This window comes from Oculina patagonica, unplaced genomic scaffold (assembly GCF_052425735.1).
Source record: "Oculina patagonica isolate OP01 unplaced genomic scaffold, crgOcupat unplaced2, whole genome shotgun sequence".
NCBI classification, from domain to species: domain Eukaryota; kingdom Metazoa; phylum Cnidaria; class Anthozoa; order Scleractinia; family Oculinidae; genus Oculina; species Oculina patagonica.
Window position 1 is genome coordinate 1,215,573 of NW_027558036.1, and position 9,536 is coordinate 1,225,108.

Below are 9,536 nucleotides of genomic sequence, written 5' to 3' on the forward strand. Positions count from 1 at the left end.
CCATATGTTATGAACGACAAAAAAAATCCAGTCTAAAAGTAATCATTTTAAACTCTCTCGTGCCATATTTCGAAAATTGACTAGATAGATCAAGGTTTTTTTGCTAGGAAAGCATCGGCTGAGGTGCCTTTTTTATTGGAACTTTTGAAACCAGACATGATCGTCCACAAAAAACCAAAAAAATTCCCAAACCAGTTGTTCCCAATAATTGTAAAAGAAAAACTATGCATTTTATAGCAAATTTATATGTAATATAAATGCCAATTTACATGTAATATAAATTAAAGTTAATGTGACAACCATGAAAGGAGTTCAGAGAAGTCATAAGATCACTCTATTCAAATACACAGATCTGTCACGCAATATGCTGCAAGACTATCATTCTTGCGTTACATTCAAAGGTCAAACTCACTTCTGAGTGTGATGCGCTATTGCTGGCCAATCACATCGCCCCTTTTCTATTATGTCAATCAAGGCCATGCGGTTTTATCTAGACTTGAGTAGTTTTACTTCAAATTCTCTGAGCTCCCTAAAAGAGTTTTCACAATAATTCCCACCCACCCAACCCTCTTTGGTTCTCTTTTAGCTTAGTATTTGTAAAAATGTAGGCAATGTTTTAGTTCTACGCACATATCCGGCTATGTTAAGGGTGTTTATTATATTACTATTATTATTTTTAAACGTTAGCCATAGCTGATGGACTAAAGAAGCAAGCCCGCATTTATAGACATTATTCTAATAATTATTATTTCCATTTTGTATGCTTACTTACGGTTAGAGCTGATGGACTTAAGCAGCATGCCTGCTTACAGAAACATTGTTTTTTATATTGTTATCATTTTGTATGCTAGCTCAGGCTTAGAGCTGTTGGACTTGAGCAATGTGTCTGCTTTTGAGATATTGATATACATGTAACCGTTAGCTTTAGTGTCGAGCTGGCATGTATCAACTCGACCATTCTGTTATTCGATCGATTGTCTGGACAACAAAACGTGCATTGAAATAGTTGTGCACCTTGCCTTCTTAAAGTTCTCTAATTAATTTCCTGGCGTTGTCCGTAGATGTCAATGCACAACCTCGTTCCCAGCGTCTCTCATCTTCCCACCCCCAATGCACTGAATCCTTTTTCTTCGGAAATATTTTATTCACTTTAGTTCAGAAAAAAATTAAAGTATTTTTGGGGAGCCAATTTACATTGTTTTCGCCCACTTGAAAGTTATAGAAAAGTGGTTGAAACATTCAGGCGTAAATGGGTTAAAACATTTCGTTGAAAATTTTAGGCTAGCCATTAGAACTAACTAAACGTTTGGGTCAAAAGCATTATCAGAGCATTAGCTTCATCACATCTGTAACAGCTTTGTTTCAAAGTCTTACACTGGATCCACCATGCGCAAACTCTCAAGCTATGGAAAATCCTTATTTTCTGGTCGCCCTCGCCAATTTCCCACCCACTTCAAAATGATTACAACTGAATCAAACTGAGGGGTCAGGCAGAATTTTCGAGAAAATTCGAACATCATTATCGCAATTTGCGAGAGGAAACGAAAGCAGACAAGATATGGTATGCGGTATGAGAAATTTAGACTTCTGAACCACAAAGTTTGGTATATTTCCAATACTTTTCTGATGATGTAATTAGTTTTGAACATAACTTTGAGATTTGTCGGCTTATTTTCAATTTTTTCTCTGGCTTATTGCCCGAATTCTGAGCATTTTGCCCGAAAAATTTCGGCACTGGGGGGGCTGCAGCCCCCCTCGCCCCCCCGCCTCGTACGCCTATGCCTGCCGCCGGCCATCTTGGACCATTTTGGTATTAACTGAAGTGCGAGTCACTTATGGCATCGCAATCAGATGAAATTTCAGACGAGGAAAATGGACATAATTTCAGTAGACATTGACCACATTGAGGTTGCCATAGACGCTGTGGCAACTCTTAGTAAACCTGCAAGTGCTTCAATTTTCTAAAAATCGCAAAATTCACTCTAGAGAGCAAGCAACTTTTCTAAATTTTGGTGGCAACTTTTTTGATATTTGAGCAACTTAGAGCAACTTTTGGGTATATTGTGAAGCAACTTTTCCTGAATTTATTAGCACAATCTATTCATGCCTAGCCGCTGTTCGCAAGCGCGAAACGGAGGAATTATGTTTCACCCCCCCCCCCCCCCCCAAAAAAAAAAAAAAAAAAAAAAAAAAAAAACCGGCAGTGGAGAAAAAGCTAGAAAAGTAGAAACCGTAGCTCACTAACTGCTGTCAGTGAAATGGCACATCAGTAAGATCTGACGAAGGTGTAATCGAAGGATAGTTAATCGAGGGTACAGGAATAAGAAATTTAATCGCCACCGTGGAATAACCGCTAATCGCGGGTTGTTTCAATTGGCTGGGCAGCTGATTTTAAAATCATTATGTTCACGTTGTAGTTAGAACAAAAATGTTGAACTCTTTATGAAATTTAAACGCAGTAAGTTAACTAATCTTGACTAGATAGATCAACTTTTTTTATCTTTTTTGCCCAAAAAAGTATTCGCTGTGGCGCCTTTAATATATCCTTGTTTTTCGTTTTGCAAACAAAACGTCAGGAACCAGACATTAACGTCAACTTCAAGACATTACTTGACAAATGGAATTCGTAATGATGTAAAACAAAACAAACAAGAATTTTCCCTAAAAATTAGAATGAAGAGCAGCTGTAAGGCATTGCAACTGGACTTCTCTGTGTGGAATATTTCGTATTTCCTCCCAGTTAAGTGGTTACGTTCCAACATTACAAGACAAGGAAAAGTTGCCATCTTCAGGTAAATTCAACTATAGTTCTCTTTTTTTGAATAAGAGTTTAATTTCAATTTATATAGGAAAACTAGACCGACAAAACCGTTTAAAACAAATGCAAGGCTGGTCAAACAGCTAGCCCTGATGAAGCTAGATTGGAGTCAGTTGTCTTATCGAAATAATCAGATGGAATAAAGGGGTTGCGAATAAGGTATCAGCCTTACATAATTTCTTTTGAAGTTTCATTTTTAATCCTAATCTTTGCAAGGATTCCGGCAACAATTTCAGTGATGCTGTTTGTTCAATTAGCCCTTCGTTGCATAGCAGGAGTGTAAACTTTATCCAAACATTCAATAGATAACGCATTTTCAACATTTTTAATTTATCTACCGCGCACAATACCGTCGCAACCGAATTTTTTCCACACTCAATCAAGAGAAACTTTGAAAACGAGCAAATAAAAATTCAAAAGGAGAAAGAACTGAGGTTTGCCAGTTCAACACATTCGCCCCTTTTAAGTCGAAATGGCTGATCATGACATACCTCAATACACAAAGGAAGAACCACTCCTTTCGCCCTTTAAAGCATTCAAATTTTGTTTTTGCGAGATTGAAGGTGGCAAGTTATGAGTCTGTAAAAATGCTTCACTGTTAGACAAGCGGTGAGCTAGTTATACAATGAATGTGGGCATTCTGTCGATTCATAACAGCGTTTAGCATTAGTTTAGTACCTGTTAAAATTCAACATGGTTTTGCTCAAAACAACCTGTGATATAACGGAACAAAATGTGAAAATGGTACTTTTGGAAAATAAAATTAAACAAAAGGAAGACTTTCGAGTAAAGGGCTAATTAAAGGGAACACAAGAAACAGATGTTGAAATTTTAAAACCTAGAGCGAGCTAGTCAACACTTTAAATTTGAATAATAAGATCGCGAATAAGGTCATTCTGACAAATTAAGTATTTTCACCTATAAAATGCACCTTCCGGTATTTGCGAAATATAAATTCAAACAATGCTTTATGCTTGCGAAGCCTGCAGTAAAACAAGAAACACTGACCTTCGCCAAAGAGTAAAAAGAAGAAAATCGTCTCGAATTAGATGGCTGATTGCTCCATAGTTAACAGTATCTTAAAGGCGCACGTTCAAATTTTTGCTCCGAAAAGGACACCAACGAAAGTCCTCGGTAATTTTTAAAAACCATTCCTTAGATATGCGAAAACAAAAAAAATAATCACCAGCTTGCCAGGCTCATGACTGCCACGAAATAAAATGAGCTAAAATGAAACTCAAGAAATTAACACCGATAGAAACAACAAAACCGGTACCTGCTCTTTCACGAAATCTACTTATAATTTTCTAAGGTTCATTCCAACAGCATAATCTTAACTCGAGAAACTGTTTGTAGCACAGACTACACCTTTTTTTGTCCGAACATATTTTTTTAAGTATTCAGCCTCATCGCACTCTCCCATAGCTGTACAGCTGGTACAGGCAAAGGGAAAGTGTTTTCTTTCTTGTTTTCTTGTAACGATTTCCAAACCAGGCTACTTACAGCAGCTATTAACTGCGGATAGTTCTGAATTTATACTGAAACATTGCATTCAGAAAAGACTCGACAATTAAGGAAGTCGTTCTAGGCCGGAAAGGAAATAGACGCAAGGCGGAGTATAATTTGCGGTTCGAAGGCATGTGTTGATTATAGTGACAGCCAGAATTTATGCTAGTTGCATGTTCCCTAACATTATTGGTCTAGCAAAATGTGGGTTAAAAAAACTTAAGTGTTTACTGACAAAGAGACTGCGACAACAGATGTCTAAAACTTTATGGATGCTAATTTACAATGATGGCACCGGCCGAAAAAAACAAACAAAAAAAACAAACAATAAAAACCAATAAGTTTTCTCAAGAATTCGGACTTTTTCAATTTTATTTTTGGCTCCAAATGAAATATAGAATTATCGAATTATTGTAAAAGAAAAGCAATGCATTTTGTATAAAGAATTCAGGCGCGAAAAAATGTCGCGATTAACTCGAGTAGGTCGCTTATTTATTTAAACATATGTTAAAAAAAATCTCCAAATCCACGACATTTAACGTACAAGATGACAAAAAAGTGCGGAAATTACGTGTTGTGAAAATCGCAAAATTAAGTTGTCAGCTTTTTCCTCAGATCCTTCGCACGAGCAAATCAACGGTTGAGAAAGAAAGAGGAAGTTCTTGAGGTTTGCGTTTCACCGCCTTGCTATCAATTTGTCGCCGCTTTGCTTTCTTGCACCACATGAAATATACTGTTCGTAGCTTGGAATTAGAAGTTTAAAAGGCTATAATCTAATGCAATCTTAAACAATAGCGTGGGCGCTTTTCCCGTGAAGTAGTTTGTCGTGAATTTTCAACGTCATTATATTGCAATGGCTGAAATTCAATCCATCTCTAATGGACAATTTTACAAAACGTCCGGTACAAAAGCAATCATTTTTTAAACTCTCCAAACATTTTCAAAATCCTACAAGACATGCAGATCAAGGTTCTTTTTAAAGACATCGTCCGAGGTGCTTATAATTCTTTCTCTCTGTGGCCCAATTCTTGTACGTATGCCATGTATAACTTCACGAACAAAACAAACATGCCAACAAAACATCATAAATCAGACATGAACGTCCAAGGCATTGACTGACAAGTTAATTTATATGTTAAATGGAACGCATACGGTAAACTTCCTTGAACTCAGTAAACGTACACTGTTGCATAATGACCGGCAGCCGAACAAGATCTCAAAAACACTAAATTACCGGCAGTACGATCACGACGATGTTTTTTAATTCTTGTAAATCAAACGAATTTTGCCAATCTAAAGTATGATACGTCGATTCAAACGAAGAGCCTACTCTAGCTTTTTTTTATTCGAAGTGATTGATCATCCTCCGAAGATACTCCGAATGCACTCCGAAGATATTCCGGAGATTTTTCGAAAATTGTCCGAACTCCGAATATACTCTGAGTGATGGTTCTCCGACGATTGCAGAAAGACAATACGAAGATCCCCGAAGAACTCTCGAACCTGAAGGTGAAAGAAGAACACCCGAGGGATGCCGAAGAAGGCTGGACATTTGAGAAGATTAGGGAAGGCTTTCAAGGATTTGTCTGAACCTTTTGTTCGTGGGAACATTATTCCCTTTAGCTTCACTAAAAAGGAAGGGTTGGAGGATTCGGGAATGGTGACGTGCCATGAATTCGAAGTTTCGGATGCATAACATTTTTTTATGTCACTCCGTTGTTAAGTTTTTATTCACAATTAAAGAAAAGCAGTCATCACTAGTCTTTGGGTGCACTTTGGCAGTAAGAGATCCGATTGTCTTAGGTGAAGTTTAGCTGGACTTAGCTGTCTCGCCCTGCTCCTAACAGGCGTAAGTCAACCAAGCGTGATATTTATCTGAGCCGCGAGAAACTGGCACGAGTCTCGGAAAGGTAAGAGGAACAGTGCTCACTGTATGGAGCAGTCAGGGAGGTGAACATTGCAAGCATTAGCCCGTCGATCACTCGTGATCACTTAACAAACAAAATCTTCACAATGCCTTAGTTCTATTTTTTTCGGGTCATCATCGGCAGTCCTCAGTAGTCCTCAGTAGTCTTTGATTCTTCCTTGGGAATCTTCGGTTGATTTGGGCAAATAAAGAATAAAATTAATTTGGTTGAATTCGTCTCTAACATTTTCGCTCAGTATTTTGGCAAACTTGCTGCACATACACTGAATTAATTTTGAAAGCTTCTGTAAACAATTTCAGGCGGAAAAAGTCGACCATCGAGTACTTTTTTAAACCGCGCTGTGTTCTCTTCGCGAAGTGAAAGTTCTTCCCGGAGCGTCGGAGTTTGTTTTGAAATTTGTCAATTAAACAGCCGAATTCTGCCAGACGTCTTTCTCTCTCACATCCTTTACTGTTGTCCTTTTTATATAAGGCCTTCGCCGCCCTTTGTTTTCAAAAATTTTCTTCAGAGATGCAATATTATAGCGACAAAAGAAGCCTCGAGAACGGATTTCGGGAGCCCAAGAACTCAAAAGCTTCCGCTCCCATCGCTTCGCAATTTGACACGCAAGTGTTGACAACGTGTTGACATCTTGCTGTCAACGCTCCAAGCGTAGGCCAATCATATTTTTGCGTTTTGAGAGCAACGCTTAATTCAAACGCTGTGGCTTTGCCGGTAGTCCCATTTTTTTTTTCGCTTCTCGCCTCATTCTCGTCCCCATAGCCCTTTCGTTTCTCTTAGCCGGCTGGGCCTTGGCAAGAGAAAACGAAGGGCTCTGGGGGACACAGGATTTCCAGTCCTAGATTCTAGGACTTCCGGTCTTCATGTATGCAGTCATGACGTTTCAAAAGAATGTATGAGAGAGTAGTTACGTTTTCGACTTTCGTTAAGGAATTCTTTGTTCCAAAACAGCCAATCAAAAAAATGCGAATTAATTCAAGAATACTATGTCCCCAGAGCCCTTCGTTTTCTCGTGCCAAACCGGCTAAGAGAAACGAAAGGGCTATGGGGACGAGAATGTTCTCGCCTCGCCCCGCATCGTCCCATTTTCTGGACTGCTCGTAGTCTAACCGCACGTGGTAAGGAATTCCAAAGGGTAATAGCGCTATATCGTGCGTTGTTCAGAGGCCGATTTATAACCTGGGATATTGAAACTGTTCTTCTTTCTCGTGTTACAGTCATGCACAACAGAACGTGTTACAAAGCGATCACACAAATAATTGGGCGCTAGTCCCTTGACACATTTAAACCCAAGAATACCTACCGTAAACGTCAGATAATTAACTACTCACGGGGAGCCAGCCTAACTCCTTAAGATCTGGTGTTATATGGTCGAACGGCACGCTTTGCGAGCGTTTGTTTTGACTTTGATTCTGTCGCTTAAGGAAAACGTTTGAAAATCGAAAAGATTTGGGGCATTTTGCGGTCTAAAATAATATTGACTGGAAGAAACAAGTATAAAATGTTTGCGTATGGGGCCATTTAGATAAGCACTACAGTGGAACCCCGCTTTACGGACACCCCGGTATTACGGACAGTTTCGTTGGTCCCGACGAAAACCTCATACATTTTCTCTAAAATAAACCCACTTTATACGGACACTCGTGTATACGGACAACGGACACTTTTCCGTGTCCCCAGTGACAAACTCTTATACATTGTCAACCCCACTTTACGGACACTGTTTATCTGTGCACGGTCAATGTTCATTGTCACAATCATTTGCTAACTTCACCCTGGTAAAATAATGAAAGAATTCGTTAAAACGATTTTAATTTATAACAAAGAGTAGCTTAATAGCGTCAGTGGCTTGCAAAGGTTTTGTCGAGTCTTCCGTCTGCCTGCTTGGGCCGCAATCTAAAAGCTTCCGTGCAAAGTAAAGTTATCGACTTTTTCAAATGAGTTCAGTTGTAGAGTTTAAGAACGTTTATGGTCAAAGTTTCAATACAAAGGAAACTTTATAGAAAACTTTCTGTTGCTGTTGAAATGCGTTTTATTTCTTGTACGTATATAGTAAAGTTGCGACATTTTTAAATAATTCCACTGTTGCGGAGTTTATTAAAGTTTAGTTCGAGTGTCTGACTAGATCGTAAGATTTTCGTTCACAGTTTGCATGTGTCACAGTTAAAGTACAATTAAACAACGTTTTGTTGCCGCAGAAACTTTTGCCTTCGTCTTTGTGTCGATAAAACATGTATTTGTGACTTTTTTCTGAAACCCCGCTTAATACGGACACCCCGATAATACGGACAATTTGGCTTGTCCCCTTGGTGTCCGTATTAACGGGGTTCCACTGTACTGTTTTTGAAATTGTGACCTCGTGCCGTGGGGTTGCAAGTAAGGCTGTAACAAAGATGCGCGAAATTTCCTAAAAGGCCCAGTCCACTCGCCTGATGACATTTAGCGATGCCGTCATGACGTATTTCATTACTTAAAAAGCAGTCACTGGATGAAAAAACAGATTTGACATCAGACAAATGCAGTCCAAATGTGGTTCAAATATGATATTTGTCACATTTGTCGGTATTTGATTTGAAGACAAATATGACATTTGTCCCAAAGATAAATAGGATAATTGTGCATTTGCTTCTGGGTGTAAATGTGGACAAATGTGGTGTAAATCTAAGTTAAATATCATGATTTGTCCTGCTCAAAACACAGACAAATGCGTTAAAGATAATATTTGTCAGGACAAATTAAGGACAAATGCAGAGCAACTATTATCTTTGTCATGGACAGTAATCCAAAATTCTCTTCCCTTCATTGTCCCTGTTTTAAATTTGTATAAAATTGCTTTTTTAACATATTTCACGTTTTGGGCTGCAAATATCCAAGCGCGAGCCACAGTCACTTCTACCTTTACTAGTAAAGGTAGAAGTGACTGTGGCTCGCGCTTCTCCCTTGCCATGGTAATGTCAAGTTCCTGACACAACATTCTATGCTACCAAATTAATTCCAGATAAATTTTAGATAAACTCACAAAGTTTGGCAGGGTTTGGTTGAATCGTGAAAAAGTTATAAGCGTTTAAAGTCAGGGCGGGCCTCAAAAGCCCCCCCCCCCCCCCCCCGGTCTGAATAGGGTGTATTCCGCTTATTGACATTTTAGATAAAGAAAACAAATTAAAACAATTGCGATAAAAACCATTTGCGGCACTGACTTAAATCGAGATACCTTATAAAAAAGCCTTTCGGGGCCATTTGTGACCCTGATTACGCGAGCATTACCCGCTGTCTGGTCAATGCCA

The 9,536-nt window shown here is 38.8% G+C and overlaps 3 protein-coding genes across 3 annotated transcripts in view; 2 read left to right on the forward strand and 1 right to left on the reverse strand.

Annotated features, from left to right (window-relative positions):
- The window catches only part of LOC144640164 (flavin reductase (NADPH)-like), a 136,172-nt gene that overhangs the window by 34,744 nt on the left and 91,892 nt on the right, over positions 1–9,536 (forward strand). The gene's annotated exons all lie outside the window — the stretch shown is intronic.
- The window catches only part of LOC144640148 (uncharacterized), a 199,738-nt gene that overhangs the window by 26,237 nt on the left and 163,965 nt on the right, over positions 1–9,536 (reverse strand). The gene's annotated exons all lie outside the window — the stretch shown is intronic.
- Positions 2,697–9,536, forward strand: part of LOC144640157 (uncharacterized) — a 261,782-nt gene continuing 254,942 nt past the window's right edge. Inside the window, exon 1 of the mRNA XM_078499376.1 lies at positions 2,697–2,792. The gene's annotated coding sequence lies outside the window, so the exon portion shown is untranslated. The remainder of the gene's footprint in view (positions 2,793–9,536) is intronic.